Source organism: Myotis daubentonii, chromosome 2 (genome assembly GCF_963259705.1).
Source record: "Myotis daubentonii chromosome 2, mMyoDau2.1, whole genome shotgun sequence".
Lineage (NCBI taxonomy): Eukaryota > Metazoa > Chordata > Mammalia > Chiroptera > Vespertilionidae > Myotis > Myotis daubentonii.
In genome coordinates, this window is record NC_081841.1 from 54,559,679 (window position 1) to 54,576,875 (window position 17,197).

Here is a 17,197-nt window from a genome sequence, read left to right on the forward strand (position 1 = left end):
GGGCTGGTCTGACTTCTGTGGGCCCAAAACCAAGACACCTGGTAGTTGGCTTCAGACCACAATAGAGCTCCACCCGATTAGCTCCACAAGTGGCACACCCAAAGGGAGGTTTTGGCAGGCATCAGACCCTGCTGGGTTGAATCCCATTCCATGTGGTCAGCTCCCACAAAGTAGCTTATACACTGTGATCATGGCCAATCCTCACAGCCAGCCAGTCAGACAGCCTGTGGGGCAATCCCATCCACTGACATGCTAACAGCAATCAAGGCTCAACTACAATAGGAGAATACACACAACCCAAACAAGGGATACTGCTGGAGCACCAGGCTCAGGTGATCATGGAGACTCCACCACTGGGCCCTGTACGACACCTAGTACATTAAGGCAACCGTGCCAAGACTGGGAGACGTAGCAGATCTATTGAGTAAAAACACAGAGAGGCAGCCAAAATAAGGAGACGAACACATCCCAAATGAAAGAACAGGAGAAAGCTCCAGAAAAAGAACTAAATGAAATAGAGGTAAGCAATCTATCAGAAACAGAGTTCAAAACACTGATTATAAAGATGCTTAAAGAACTTAGGGGGAAGAGTAGATGAAATGAGTGAGAACTTCAACAAAGAGTAAGCATAAAAAGGACATAGAAACCATAAAAAAGAACAAGTCAGGCCCTAGCTCGTTTGGCTCAATGGATAGAGCGTCGGCCTTTGGACTGAAGGGTCCCAAGTTTGATTCTGGCCAAGGGCACATGCCTGGGTTGCAGGCTTGATCCCCAGTAGGGGGTGTGCAGGAGGCAGCCAATCAATGATTCTCTCATCATTGATGGTTCTATCTCTTTCTCCCTCTCCTTTCCTCTCTGAAATCAATAAAATATATTTTTAAAAAAAGAACAAGTCGATTTATTTATTGAGGGGGAGAAACCAAGATGGCGGCATAGGTAAACACCGGAGATTGCTGCCTCACACAACCACTTCAAAAATACAACTAAAAGACAGAACGGACATCATCCAGAACCACAGGAAGGCTGGCTGAGTGGAAATTCTACAACTAGAAGGAAAGAGAAAAACATACCGAGACTCAGAGGAGATGCGGTGCTGAAGTAAAATACAAAGGTGCGGAGGTGCATGCGGAGAGGGCTGGCAGCTGAGGACACGATTGTATTTTTTTTTTTTAAATATATTTTATTGATTTTTTTACAGAGAGGAAGGGAGAGGGATAGAGAGTTAGAAACATCAATGAGAAACATCACAAGGTACATGCCCTTGACTGGAATCGAACCTGGGACCCTTCAGTCTGCAGGCCAACACTCTATCCACTGAGCCAAACTGGTTAGGACACGACTGTCTTTTTCAATTGGGAGGGAGTCTCAAGCTCTGAGCTCCAGTTCCGGGGGAGTCTCTGGGGACCCAGACTCATACAGGGAGAAACTGGACTGTCTGGCATCAGTTGGAACTCAAGGGCAGCTTTCTTTCGGAGGTGCTTGCAGCAATTGCCGGTGTCTGAGGGCAGGACTGAGAGCAGCCATACTGCTCTCCACCCGCCCTGTTGATCCCCTGGGACCCCGCCCCACCCAAGCCATGCACAGAGGCTTTTGCATATTAAAGGCCCGGCCCTTTGTAATCTGAAAATTACTTAACAAACTGCAGCTGCCCCAAGGCCCCAGGGAAACTTGCATTGCATCACAGCTGGCTTCTGCTGGGTAGCCTCAGGCAGAGGCTAGATTAGCACCTCCTTAGATCCAAGAGCCAGTGTACCCAGTGGTCAGAGTGGGACCATCTAGATTACAACTCCTCAAATCCATAAGGGACACACTCAGGGGGCAGACTCAGTGAGCACCAAAGCCCCACTAAAGAAAGTCTTGCCCCATAAGGGTGTCTTCAGCACAGAAGTTCTCCCACCGTAGACACAGCTGATTCTCACAGCCAATTGGCCTAGAGGTCAATTCCTCCCAGTGATACTTACAACAATCAAGGCTTAACTACAACAAGACTGCACACAAAGCCCACAAGGGGGTGCACCAAGAGTGTCTACCTCAGGTAATTGGGGAGGCTGAGCCACTGGGCCCTATGGGACACTTAGCACAGAAAGTCACTCTATCGACACAGCAAAGCATAAAAAATGCCGAGACAAAGAAACAGGACACAAATGACAGAAATGGAGGAAAGCAAACTACTGGATATAGAGTTCAAAACCACATTTTTAAGGTTTTTCAAGAATTTTCTAGAAACCGCCGATAAACTTAATGAGACCCTCAAGAAATCTAGTGAGACCCTCGATGTTGTGATAAAGGACCAACTAGAAATTAAGCATACACTGACTGAAATAAAGAAAATTATACAGAATCCCAACAGCAGACCAGAGGATTGCAAGAATCAAGTCAAAGATTTGAAATACGAAGAAGCAAAAAACACCCAACTGGAAAAGCAAAATGAAAAAAGAATCCAAAAATACGAAGATAGTGTAAGGAGCCTCTGGGACAGCTTCAAACGTACCAACATCAGAATTATAGGGGTGCCAGAAGAAGAGAGAGAGCAAGATATTGAAAACCTATTTGAAGAAATAATGACAGAAAACTTCCCCTACCTGGTGAAAGAAATAGACTTACAAGTCAGGAAGTGCAGAGAACCCCAAACAAAAGGAATCCAAAGAGGACCACACCAAGACACATCATAATTAAAATGCCAAGAGCAAAAGACAAAGAGAGAAACTTAAAAGCAGCAAGAGAAAGAAAGTCAGTTACCTACAAGGGAGTACCCATACGACTGTCAGCTGATTTCTCATCAGAAACTTTGCAAGCCAGAAGGGAGTGGCAAGAAATATTCAAAGTGATGAATGCCAAGAACCTACAACCAAGACTACTTTATCCAGAAAAGCTATCATTCAGAATTGAAGGTCAGATAAAGAGCTTCACAGATAAGGAAAAGCTAAAGGGGTTCATCACCACTAAACCAGTATTCTATGAAATGCTCAAAGGTATCCTTTAAGAAGAGGAAGAAGAAGAAAAAGGTAAAGATACAAATTATGAACAACAAATACACATCTATCAACAAGTGAATCTAAGAATCAAGTGAATAAATAATCTGATGAACAGAATGAACTGGTGATTATAATAGAATCAGGGGCATAGAAAGAGAGTGGACTGGGGTGTGGGGGATGCGGGAAGAGACTGGACAAAAATCGTGCACCTATGAATGAGGACAGTGGTGGGGGTAAGGGCAGAGGGTGGGGTGGGAACCGGGTGGAGGGGAGCTATGGGGGAAAAAAGAGAAACAACTGAACAATAAAGATTTAATAAAAAACAAACAAACCCCAAAACCCCAAAAACAAGTCAGAAACTGAGAATACAATATCTGAAAGGAAGAATACACTAGAAGATATCAGTAACAGGTTAGATGAGCAGAGGATAGAATCGGTGATTTGGAAGACCAAGTAACAGAAAACACCTAATCAGAACAGCAAAAATAAAAAAAGAAAATAAAAAAAAGAGCATAAAAAACTTAAACAAGCAAGCAAAAACAAACAAACAAAAAAAGAGCATAATGTAAGGAACCTCTGGGAAAACATCAAGCATAACAACATTCACATCATAAGGGTACCAGAAAGAGAAAAGCTAGAGCAAGGGATTGCAAACCCATTTGAAAAATATAATGACTGAAAACTTCCCTAATCTGGCGAAGGAAAAGATACAAATGCAAGAAGCACACAGGAAAAAAAAAAAAGAAGCACACAGAGTCCTAAACAAGATGAACCTAAAGAGGCCCACACCAAGACACATCATAATTAAAAGGCAAAGGGTTAAAGACAAAGAAGTTTTTTTAAAGATAGATTAAAAAAATGTTTTTTATTGATTTCAGAGAGGAAGGGAGAGGGAGAGATAGAAACATCAATGATGAAAGAGAATCATTGATCTGCTGCCTCCTGGGGATTGAGCCTGACCAGAATAGAACCGGGACCTTTTAGTCCTCAGGCCAATGCTCTATCTACTGAGCCAAATCGGCTAGGGCCAAAGAGAGAATTTTAAAAGCATCACAAGAAAGAAAGTTAGTTACCTACAAGAGAGCACCCATAAAATTTCCAGCTGATTTCTCAACAGAAACTTCTCAGGCCAGAAGAGATTGGCACAAAATATTCAAAGTGATGGTAAAGCAAGTACCTACAACCAAGACTACTTTGCCCAGCAAGGCTATTAGTTAAAATTGAAGGAGAGATAAAGACCTTCTACGAAAGCAAGACCCATATATATTGCTGTTTATAAGAGACACGCTTCTGATAGAAAGACACACACAGCCCTGGCCAGTATTTCCCAGTGGTTAGAGCACTGGCCTGTGCACTAAAGGGTTGCGAGTTTGATTTCCAGTCAAGGGCACGTATTTGGGTTTCAGGGTTTTTTTTGTTTTTTTTTTTTTTTAAAATATATTTTTATTGATTTCAGAGAGCAAGGGAGAAGGAGAGTTAGAAACATCAATGATGAGAAAGAATCACTGATTGGTCGCCTCCTGCGTGCCCCCCACCGGGGACCAAGCCCGCAACCCAGGCATGTGCCCTTGGCCGGAATGGAACCTGAGACCCTTCAGTATGCAGGCCGACGCTCTATCCACTGAGCCAAGCCAGCCAGGGCTGGGTTTCAGGTTTGATCCCTGGTCCTGGTTGGGGTACATTGTGGGAGACAACCAATAGAAGTGTCTCTCTCACATTGATGTTTCTTTCTCTCTTTCTCCCCCCTCCCTCTCTCCCACTCTCTCTAAAAATCAATTTTAAAAAATCCTTGGGTGAACAACAAAAAAATACACACATACTGAAAGTAAAGGAATGAAGAGATATATTTCATGCAAATGAAAATTTAAAAAAGCTGGGGTAGCAATACTTACATCAGACAGAATAGACTTTAAAACAAAGAATAATAAGAGGTAAGGAACATTTCATAATGATAAAGGGATCAATCCAATAAGGTGATATAACTCTTGTAAACACTTATGTACCAGCATAGGAGCACCTAAATATATAAAGCAAATACTGATGAACATAAAGGGAGAGACTGACAATAATATAGTCATAGTAGGAGACTTAAACATCCTATTGACACCAATGGAGCAATCTTTCAGACAGAAAATAAACAAGGAAATAACAGTCTTTTTTTAAAAAAAATATATTTTATTGATATTTTACAGAGAGGAAGGGAGAAGGATAGAGAGTTAGAAACATCGGTCAGCTGTCTACTGCACACCTCCTACTGGGGATGTGCCTGCAACCAAGGTACATGCCCTTAACCGGAATGGAACCTGGGACCTTTCAGTCCACAGGCCAACGTTCTATCCACTGAGCCAAACCGGTTGGGGCAGAAATAGCAGTCATAAATGAACATTAAACCAGATGGATTTAATTGATATTTTCAGAGCATTTCACCTCAAAGCAGAAGAATATACATTCTTTTTTTAAAAAAAATATATTTTATTGATTTTTTATAGAGAGGAAGGGAGAAGGATAGAGAGTTAGAAACATCGATGAGAGAGAAACATTGATCACCTGCCTCCTGCACACCTCCTACTGGGGATATGCCCTCAACCAAGGTACATGCCCTTGACTGGAATCGAACCTGGGACCCTTCAGTCTGCAGGCCAATGCTCTATCCACTGAGCCAAACTGGTTAGGGCAAGAATATACATTCTTTTCAAGTGCACAAAGAATATTTTCTAGGATAGATGACATGATAGGTCACAAAACAAGTCTCAATAAATTTAAGAAGCTTGAAATCATATCAAGTATCTTCTCAACCACTATGGTATAAAACTAGAAATCAATTACCAAAAATAAAAATAAAAAACACACACATGGAAATACACACAAATACATGGAAGCTAAATAATATGTTACTAAACAATTAGTGGGTTTAACAATAAGATCAAGGAAGAAATAAAAGGTACCTTGAGACAAATGAAAATGAAAACACAACAACCCCAAATCTATGGGACACAGTGAAAGCAGTCCTAAAAGAGAAATTCATAGCAATATAAGCCGACTACTTCAAGAAACAAAAAAACCCCTCAAATAAACAATCTAAACTTACACCTAAAGGAACTAGTAAAAGAACAACAAACAAAGCCCAAAGTGAGTAGAAGGTAGAATATAATAAAGATCAGAGTGGAAACAAATGACATAGAGTCTAAAAAAAATAAAACATATACAGCATTGGGAACACAGTAAATGATATTGTGGTGACTATGTATGGTGCTTGTGACAACAGAGGAAGCACTTTGTAGGGTATAGGATTGTCTGATCACTAAGCTGTACACCTGAAACTGGTACAAAATAGTATTGAATGTAAACTGTAATTGAAAAATAAATAAATAAAAGTTAAAAAATAAAAAAGTAAAAAATAATATGAAAGATCAGTGATATATAAGAGCTGGTTCTTTGAAAAGACAAATAAGATTACTTTCAACAATAAAGATAAAATTAAAAAAAGAAAAGATAATCAAGATTGATAAACCTTTAACAAGATTCACCAAGGAAAAAAGAGTACATAAATAAATGAAATCAGAAATGAAAGAGAAATAACTGATACTGTTGTGGCAGAATGCATGGGAGAATGATCAGCCAGCACTCTGAGGGAGGAAAGTTTAACCTTTTTTCTGCAGATCTGGTAGAAAAAACACGGGATCCAAAGCCTGAACTGAATTCGTAGAGGAGGCTCTGGCCTCTATATCTCCTCCTGTGGTGGCCCCTGAGGGTCCCCTGCAGCTCTGCCCAAGTCAGTCTTGGCGGGGCCTTGGGAGCATGCTCCGCAGCTCCGCCCAAGTCAGCTGTGGTGGGGCCCAGGGGTTAGGCTCTGCAGCTCCGCCCAAGTCAGACTGGGGAAGTAAGACTATAGTTTTAACTAGATACTGAACTAGGTTGCAAGGCCCCCCATTTTCCTTTTCAATACCACAGAAATACAAAGGCTTATAAGAAAATACTATGAACAATTATATGCCAACCAATTGGGCAATCTGGAAGAAATGGTTAAATTCCAAAAATATACAATCTTCCAAGACTAAATTGAGAGAGCGAGGGCTACGCCCTCCATCTTACCCCGGATCCTCCATATTTAGGCAGCAGCCATCAGCCATGTGCTCGGCAAGGAGCTTCTTCCCGGAAGCCCAAGCCTCTGCTCTTTAAACTAACCTATGACGATCAAGGGAAGTGCGCGCTATAGACACAACCACATCCTGTGTAACAAGACCCCGACTTGCACCTGGCCAATCGGCAGGGCCCACAGTCCTCTCTCCTCCCCTTACTCCAACCCCCCTATAAAACCCCTCTTCCCACAGGGCTCTCGTGCTCTCTCTGCTGCTTGCCACTGCGGTGGAGAGTGTGGTCGGGAAGCAGAGCTAGCTCGAATAAAGACTCTATCTGCTTTTGCATCAGACACGGCGCTCTCTGGTGGTCTTTTGGGGATCCTGAAATCTGGGCTTAACATAAATCAAGAAGAAACAGGAAATCTGAATGGACAAATTACTACCAATGAAATCAAATCAGTACTCAAAAAACTCCCAACTAACAAATGTCCTGGACCAGATAGCTTCACAGGTGAATTTTACCAAACATTCAAAGAACAATTACCACCTATTATACAACTATTCTAAAAAAATTCAAGAGGAGGAAGGCTGCCAAATTTTTTTATGAGGCCAGCATTATCTTGATTCTAAAACCAGACAAAAATATTACAAAAAAAGAAAACTATAGGCCAATATCTCTGATAAACATAAATGCAAAAACCCTTAAATATTAGCAAACCAAATTCAGCAATACATTAAAAAGATCATACACTATGATCAAGTGGGATTTATTCCTAGGATGCAGGTTGATCCAATATCTGCAAATCAATTAATGTGACACATCACATAAACAAAATGAATAAAAATAATAATATTATATCAATAGAGGCAGAAAAAGCATTTGACAAAATCCAGAATTTTAATAAGAACTTTCAGCAAAGTAGGAATAGAGAGATCATACCTCAACATAATAAAGGCCATAGATGATAAACCCACAGCTAACACTGTATTCGACAGGGAAAAGCTAAAAGTATTTTCCTTAAGATAAGGAACAATCATTTTTGCAATGGGTTTTCCACCAAAACACAGGTGTCATGAAAACCACTGCTAAATTTATAAAGAATTCATACAACTAAACATCAAAAAAACAAACAATCCAATTAAAAGATGGGAAGAGGACCTGAATAGACACTTCTCCAAAGAGGACACACAAATGGCCAACAGACATGAAAAGATGCTCAATGTTACTAATCATCAGAGAAATGCAAATGAAAACCACAATGAGATCAATTCACACCTGTCAGAATGGCTATCATCAATTAATAAAAAAACACGAGTGTTAGTGAGGATATGGGGAAAAAGGAACTCTTGTGTACTGTTGGTGGAAATGCAAATTGGTGCAGCCACTATGGAAAACAGTATGGAGGTTCCTCAAAATATTAAAAATAGAACTACCTTATAATGCAGCAATTCCACTTCTAGGTATGTATCCGAAGAAACCCAGAACACTAATTTGAAAAGACATATGCACCCCTATGTTCACTGCAGTGTTATTTACAATAGCTAAGATAATGGAAGCAACCCGTGTCCATTAATAGACAATTGGATAAAGAAGAGGTGGTACATATATAAAATAGAATATTACTCTGCCATAAAAAGAATAAAATTTTGCCATTTGCGACAATGTGGATGGACCTAGAAGATATTATGCTAAGTGAAATGTTAGACAAATACCATATGATTTCACTTATATGTGGAATCGAAAGAACAAAATAAATGAAAAAACAACAACACAGAAACATATTCATAGATACAGAGAACAAAGTGATGTTGTCAGATTGGGGGTGTTGGGTAGCTGGGGGGAAAAAGTGATGGGATTAAGAAGTTCAAATTGGTAGCTACAAAATAGTCACAGGGATGTAAAGTGCAGCATAAAAATATTGTCAGTAATATTGTAATAACTATGTATGGTGCTAGGTAAATCACTTGTAAATTATGTATATCTGCCCACTATGCTGTACATCTGAAACTAATATAAAATTCGTGCACATTGAAAGGAAATTAATTAGAAGGTGGTTGGCGGGGTGGGACTAGGCTAGACAGGCCGGACATGCCCTAGAGCCAACCTCCTGTGGTCCCTCCCCAGCCAGTCACACCTTGGGTGGTGCTTTGGTTTGAAGGGTGTCTGCAGAGTGAGTGGGGTCCCTCTGGCAGGTAGCGTCTGTCAGCTTGGCCTGTGGGCCTGGCTGAAACCAGCTCTCTAATATCCCCTGAGGGGTCCGTGAGTGCAAGAGGGCACTCTGCAAAGTTGCTGTCCTATAGGGTGTGGAACGCAAATACAAGTGTGCAGTAAACCAGATTTGGGCCGACAGTGCCCCAGCAACAACAACCCATGGCTGAAGGTGGAATGGTGCGGCCCTGCCAGGAATTGGGCTCCTTCCTCTCTGGTTTTGGGATGTGTCACCTGAGAACCACTGCTGTCAAGTCACTGCAGCTCAGCTGCTCCTGTGTTGAGCATCTGCCCCCTGGTGGTCAGTGCACATCATAGCTCCCAGTAGGACAGACACTTAGCATATTAGTCTTTTATATATATAGACTAGAGGCCCGGTGCACAAAAATTTGTGCACTCGGGTGGGTCCCTCAGCCCACCCTGTGCCCTCTCGCAATCTGGGGCCCCTTGGGGGCCCCTTCCCCTGGCTGCTGGCACCAGTTTTCCTCCGGTGCCCGGAACCCAGGCCTTCGCTCTTTGCTGGGAGGGGCCCACACGGTGGGCGAGGGGCTTAGCTCTTTTAAAAATACTTCTGAATGTTTGGTAAATAACCCTGTAGGAATCTACTTTCTGAAACATGCTGGTTGTTAAGGGCTGATTTGGGTAATCAACAAAATGTATGTTAAAATCCTAATCCCCAGAACCTCAGAATGTACCTGTATATGGAGATAAGATCTTTAAAGAGGGGATTACATTAAATTGTGGCAGTTCCAGTGGGACCCTTAGCCCATCTCACTGAAGTCCTTATAAGAAGAGGAATGTTGGGGCCCAGCCCCAGCAGGTCCAGGGGTTCCCAAAGAAGGAATGACACAGAGGCAGCATTCAGGTTATCATCATAGCCAGGTTCTCTTTTTATTGTCCTGTTACATCTATATTTATACTATTTGATCCTATAAACATGCCTCTATAAACTTTTTTTTTTTTTTTTTTTGCATCGGGTCCATTTATTGGGGGGTCAGTCAAAGGGGGAGCTGGCTAGGGTGGGGTAGGGCAGCAGCTTGTCTGGCCCCCGAGAAACCCAACTTAAGTCCAGAGCCTCGAGGGCTTAGAAGCCAAAGTCTTCCTCCACCTTTATCTGCACGGGGGCCAGCTCCGGAGTCAGCGGGACTCCTGCCCAGTGCCCTTCCTATGGCACTCGCCGCCTCTTCCAACTGCTGGGCCCCTCGCTAGGGGCCGGGCTGCTGGCTTCTGTGGGCGCTGGCATCCTCCCGGGCGGGGATAGCCCCTCTTTCTCTGGAGGCTCGTTCTCAGCGTTGCCTGGGTTGGGGGCGTCTCTGTCCTGGCTGCCCTCGTCCTCCAGTAAGATGGTGAACTGGCTGGCCTGGTAGTTGTCACCGTAGGAGTCCAGCACCTTCATGAGGAACCTCCGCTCCTGCTGGAGTCTCCATGTTATCCTCTATATCTGATGGAGCCTGTTCAGGACCCGCTCCTTCGCCTGCTCAATCTCCCTGCAGCGCCGATCCAGCGCCTGGTACTTCCTGCGATTGAGTTCCTGTTGGCGCCGTCCTTGCTGGCCTCAGGCTGCCTTCTCCTCTTCATCTCGCTCCTGGAGGCTGGAGCTGCCCAGACCCCCAGACACGAACTCCACTTCGGTCTCAAGCTTGCTCTCCAGGATGTGACCACCTTCAGCGGAGGCAGCGCCAGCTCCCAGCCGGGAGGTGCTGAGAACTCCTCAAAGCCCACGGCTGCCATGGACCCCTCTCTCTGCTCCAGCTCCATTTCTCCCTGGCTCCCAACGCAGAACTTCCAACCTTGCAAGCCTCTAGTTTAAAGTGGCTTGCGAAACTACAGCCCATCCGATTTCACAGCCAGGCACCCAGGCCCTGGCCGCTAAGCCTCCTGGGAGTTGTAGTTCTCTATTTCCGGCTTGCCTCCCTCGCCCCACCCCGACCCCAGTCCCAACTGAAAGGCCCTGCTGGCTGGTCTAACCCTGTGGCCAGGCATCTGAGTCACCTCGGGTCTTTATTCCTGTCCTGACACCACGCCATCTGACCATGGAGACTCTCCTCTTGCGAGGCCCCTGGGTCTCCTTCTGGGTCTCCTCAGCCCAGGTACTGGATCGCGTGCCCCAGCAGCGATACAGCCCTGGTGCCTGGGTCTCCTTCTGGGGCCTGGCTGTATCGCCCCCGGACCGGATGGCGTGCCCCAGCTGCGACGCAGCCCCGGGCCCTGGGTCTCCTCAGCCCGATTGCGTGCCCCAGCGGCAAAAACAGCCCCGGCGCCTGGGTCTTCTTCTGGGTCTCCTCAGCCAAGGCACTGGATTGCGTACCACAGCTGCAACTCAGCCCCGGGCCCTGGGTCTCCTTCTGGGGCCTGGCTGCGTCGCCCCTGGGGTCCAGATGGTGTCCCCAGGCAGCTATGCAGCCTGGCCTCTGGCCCCGCCTCTGGGTGTTCTCCCATCACTGGTGATCAGTGATCTGAGAAGCCAGGCAGACATCCACCTCTTCCCTGCCCTACCCAGCTTCTCCCATTACTGGCCCAGGGCCGGCAAAGGCGGCCAGGTTCTCTTATCACAGAAGCCGGCAAAGGAGGCCTGGCTTCTCTGAGCAAAGGCAGCTAGGTTCTCTGGCTCTTGGCTGCCGCCTGGGTTTCCAATTGCAGTCAGCGGCAGGCAGCTTCTTCCCTCCTTCCCCTTTCACCTCCCAGCATTGCGCCTATGTTGGCAGTTAACTGCCAATCTTAGTTGGCAGTTAATTTGCATATAGCCCTGATTAGCCAATGAAAAGGGTATCGTCGTACGCCAATTACCATTTTTCTCTTTTATTAGATAGGATATTGAATGTCAACTATAACTGAAAGTTTAAAAAATAGTATAAATAGAGGATAGTAGACCCCAGAGCTTGGAAAAGTTACACAAGGAGGTAATATTTGAGTTGGAACTTGAAGGTGGAATATACTAAGCAGAAAAGTGTTGGGAAGGGGAGGGAACACATACATTTTAGGAAACAAGAGTGCCAAGGTATGGTCATTAAAGAGTACAATGTGTTAGACAGAGATGGGTGGGTTCACCAAGTCTAGACTATGAACAGGATGGGGAAAGATGAAGTTGGAGCAATTATAAAATGCAGTGGGACTATGAATACTGCATTTTGGGGTAGCTGAACTGACTACAATTCTGGTTCTGCCACATAGTAACTAAGTAACTCTGGTCAAACCTTGTATACTAGTAGTTTATGATCTTCAGTTTCTTACCTACCAAATGGAGACCTAATAATATCTACTTCATGGGGCTATGTGGAATTAAACTGACAATGCATATAAAGTACTTGGCACATGCCAAGTGCTCAAAAAGCCTTTGCTATTATTATTAGGTAACCTGGGAACAGATTACGAAATATCTTGAATGCTATGTTAAGGCAGGTGGAGGATAAACTTAAGTGCGGAAAACCTAATGGCTAAAAGACTACTTATGGTTGCTCTAACAGGCCAGGTTGGGATGAAGATCTGAAATAAGACTGTGGCAGTGGAGATACAAAGAACCAGTTGGTTTCAGAAGTCATCTCTGGTATTGAAATGCCAAGATTTGGTGGCTAATTGAATGTGAGGGAATTCTGAAAAGACTGAGTGAACAGTGACACTGTGAAGAAGAGCAGTTCTAGGTGGTAGCTGAAGTTGAAGGCTCTAAATGCCTCCAAGTACAAAGCCTGTTTGAGGCAAGTGGTCTTAATTATTTTGTGAATAACACTGATGTGGCTCCTCCCACAAGCATTGTAAGAAACAGTCTACTACTTTTTGAATGTTTCAGGAAGTGGGACTAAAACAGACCACTGGTCTTGCAAATTAGGAGGTTGAGTGGAGATGGTGAAAACAGAGTAGGCAGACTGCAATGGATTAAGGAATAAGCAGGAACCGGAGATCAAGTATAGACAATTTTTTCAAGAAATGCCAGCTCTAAAGGGAAGACGCAAGCAATAGCTCAAGAAGGAGTGTAGAGGGTGCTGTGTATTGGTTTACTGAACACCTGTAGTCCTTTAGTGTACACAAGCTGGAAAGCTAAAAACTACATTTCCCACATTCCCTTGTAGCTGGGGTTCAGATGTGATTTAAGTTTTGCCAGTCAGATGCACTAGTGTATCACTGGATTTTGAAGCCAGCAGGGGTTAAGACAGAGGGTGCAGGGCATCCATATGGGGCTGCTGATAACCGCAGAGATGTGCTTCTTGAACTGGCAGCTTCAGTGGCAGCTTCCTAACTGTAGAAGTAGCAGCTCCCTGAGCAGTCTTTGGGAGTTATTTTTGGAAATTCAGTCTAGGATTTGTTTCTTCAAGCCTTCCCAACAGTTCTGTGATTCATTTAATGCCCTGTAACATTTCCCTTCCTGCTGAGACAAGCTCAAATGGATTCTGTTTTCTGCAACTGAACTCCGATTGATACAGGGGATAGGGTATGTGTTTCTTTAAAAAAAAGAAAAAAAAAGAATGTAGCCTGGCTGGTGTGGCCCAGTGGTTGAGTGCTGACCCATTCACCAAGAGTTGCTGGTTTGATTCCTGGTCAGGGCACATGCCCGGGTTGTGGGTTTGATCCCCAGTAGGTGTTGTGCAGGAGGCAGCCAAGTGATGTTTCTCTCTTATTGATGTTTCTACCTCTCTCTCTCTCTCCCTTCTTCTCTAAAAATCATAGGTCAATGCTTACCTATTGAGTCACACCAGCTGGGCAATTTGTTTGTTACATATCAGTAGATAACTAATATGCTGGGATACAGTACAGGTAGAAGGATGAGTTAGCTTGGAGAAGAAGTACACCTCTGAAATAAAGAAAAAGATGGGTGCTGTAAGAGTTAGATCTAGAAATGGAAAAAAGAAGGAGCTAAGTTTGATGACCAGTATTTTCTCTCGAGTGTAATAGGCAAAGCCATTGGCTGAAAGTGGTGGTGGGAAGTAGAGACTATAAAGTTGAGAACAATAAAAAGGGTGCAAGGGTAACCAGGCAAATCTGAATAAGCCAAATAGGAATGAGTGCCTGGGTTAAGAAATCATACATCTGCAGCAGAGTCAGTTGGCATATTTTTGTGATTTTTCTATCACTACACACAATACTCTTAAAATAAACAGAGTAAGAGGTAGTGGGTTTCACTTGACTTTGGAATTTGTGAAGCGAGACAGTGGACAACAGTGGGGTCAAGGGAAACCTGGGTGATAATTTAGGCTACTGAAATGACTGACCATGGAGTCCAAGCTGGTAGACATGAAAATGAGTCTAGAAACTCTAGCCTGAAAGAATAAGAGGTTGAGTGCAAAATCAACATTTAGGGAAGCAGGATGGTTATAGAAGCCAAAAACAGTAAATTAGAAACCAGAAGTCACACGTCATGGTCACAGCTCACTACTGACAAGCTGTGATAAAATTTTCAGGGCTTGTTTCCTCCACTACTCTAAAACACTAAGAACAGTGGCTTACCCACAGTAAACACTGTATAACAATTTTACTAGTAGCAATTACTCTTGACTGTTTTAAAATTATACAGTATTTGATACATACATAAGCAGCATAAGATAAACACTGAGAAATCCATCACCCAACTTAATAAATAGAATACTACTAATACACTGTATTCTTTCCTCATCCCATCCCCCTACTTCTCCCCCAGAGATAACCACTATCTTGAATTTTGTTTATCATTCTCATTCCTTTATTAAAAGACCAGAGGCCTGGTGTACAAAATTCATGCATGGGTGGGGGGTGTCCCTCAGCCTGGCCTGCACCCTCTCTAATCCGGGACCCCTCAGGGGATGTCTGACTGCCTCTTGCAATCTGGCACCGCTGGCTCCTAACCACTTGCCTGCCTGCCTGATCATCCCTAACCCCTCTGCCTGCCTGCCTGATCTCCCCTAACAGCTCCCCTGATTGCCCTGTCTCTGCCTCGCCCTGCACCCAGGACCCAGGATTCTCTCCTCTGGCCAGTCACAGGCACCCAGGACCCGAGCAGGCTTCCCCTGGGGCCGGCCGCAGCCGCAGGGGACTGTGGGCAGGCGGCTTTGCCTGGGCTGCAGCCACAGGTGCCCAGGACTGCGGGGTAGGTGGCTTGTCCCCCTCCAGGGCCACAGCCTGGCTGGTCCCCATTCCTCTCTCACAAGCTCATTTGTGCCTGGCTGGTCCCCATTCCTCTCTCCCCAGTGTTGAGTGTCTGAGCCATTAAGGCGTGAGGATGTGATGACCATTTGCATATTAGCTCTTTATTATATAGGATGACATGTTGCACATTTTCTCAGGGCCTGTTTCTTCATATGTAAGATGAAATTTTGGGTTCGGGGTTCTCTAAGCTCCCTCCAGTTTTAAGAATATATGAGATATGATAGGTGGATGTCAGAGTTACATACCTAGTGGAACCATATCAATACTTATTTTTCAAGGTTTTGTAAAGTTAAAACACTGATTCTTCTGTTGAAACTGCCAATTCAACAAAAGGATATCTCAGTGGAGCTTCTAAGCTCAAGATCAAGACTTCCCATCACTTTCAATTTGCACCTCTGCTGCAAAGTTCCACTCCAGAGAAAACCAACACAAAGACCTAAATAACCCTGTCCACTGAAAATTTGAACTCCAAGCCCGAGGAAATAAAATCCAAACAGACAAACCAGGAAAGCACACTTTATTTCAGTATTTTATGAACAATTAAGAGGCATGGTTGGATTCATACTCAGCTTTTCATATAAACTGGACTTATTTCCTTTCTTTGTGTGTGTGTGTGTGTGTGCATAACAAAGTAAAATACTAAACTTATCTTCACATTTCCTCAAAGGTTCTTACATTATTTTAGTTTCATATAAAATAGCCTTTAATTAAGATAAACACAAAAGCAAACCTTCTGACCATATGGTTGTTATTACGGTTACTGTTCGCCTAGGATGCTGTTCTTCCTTTTTATATACAATCTTAGATTTTATATGTCTCACCAGTTACCAAGTTTATAAAACTGAGCTGCACCAGGCAGTAGAATGGCTATGTATAGGGCTAATCCCCTGTTCACACACAGGTGTGCATTCTTCAGACTGCTATAGCTGGAACAAAGTTGGCTGAGACTGTTGGTATAACAGGTTAATGTCTCTAGTGGCCTCTGAAAAGGCCATGACTGTAAAGTACGATACGAATATGTTTCAAAGTTTAACAGTACCAGGAAGATAGTGATCAAAGCAATGAGCCATCACTACAGTATTTTTCTCCTGGAATTTAGGTAGTTTTCCTTATTCTACCCCTTGTATTGATACAAGAAATGCATGTTTTCTCAGAGGTCTTTTCTTCACAACGCCAGTCCTGCTTTGATCATTTAAATTATAGTATACAAATCAACTTGATTTTTATATCCTGCATCTTTAAAAAAGGTAATAAGTATAATGTTATCTCCTTGGTTTCTGCCTACGTTTGAGCTTAATGTGAATTGTGAAAAGTACAAGTAAAGAAGTCTAAGAATGCCAATATAGATACACACATTTTGTCTAAGAGACTAACACAAGCAGCTACTGTTCTCCCTCACCAAAGAAAGGGTACTGCGATGCATTATTCGAAATTAAATCTGCATACTTTCCTTGTTTAGCTCAGGTACAACTACCAGGAGAGCTAAAGGTCCTTTATTACTTACATTTGCAAATCACAATGGCACTTCTAGAACCCCTACAGAGAAAGGCAATTTTTCAAAAAGCAAATCGTCTCTTTGGGGTAGAATCTGGAAGCCCTACCTAAGATCAAAATGTAGGACTCAGAGGCTCTGGACTAAGGTTTCAAAACACCTCTGTATTTAACCATAACACCTGACTGTAACTGAAATTAAGGTAGAGTATTCAATTCTTTATCTTCCACTGTTCACATTCCAAAGGGAGGGTATCACCCCCAAAAGAGAGTCTCAAAGATTAGTAAACGTCTCCTCCCAATATCTGACAGAAGTGGTAAATAGTCACTTT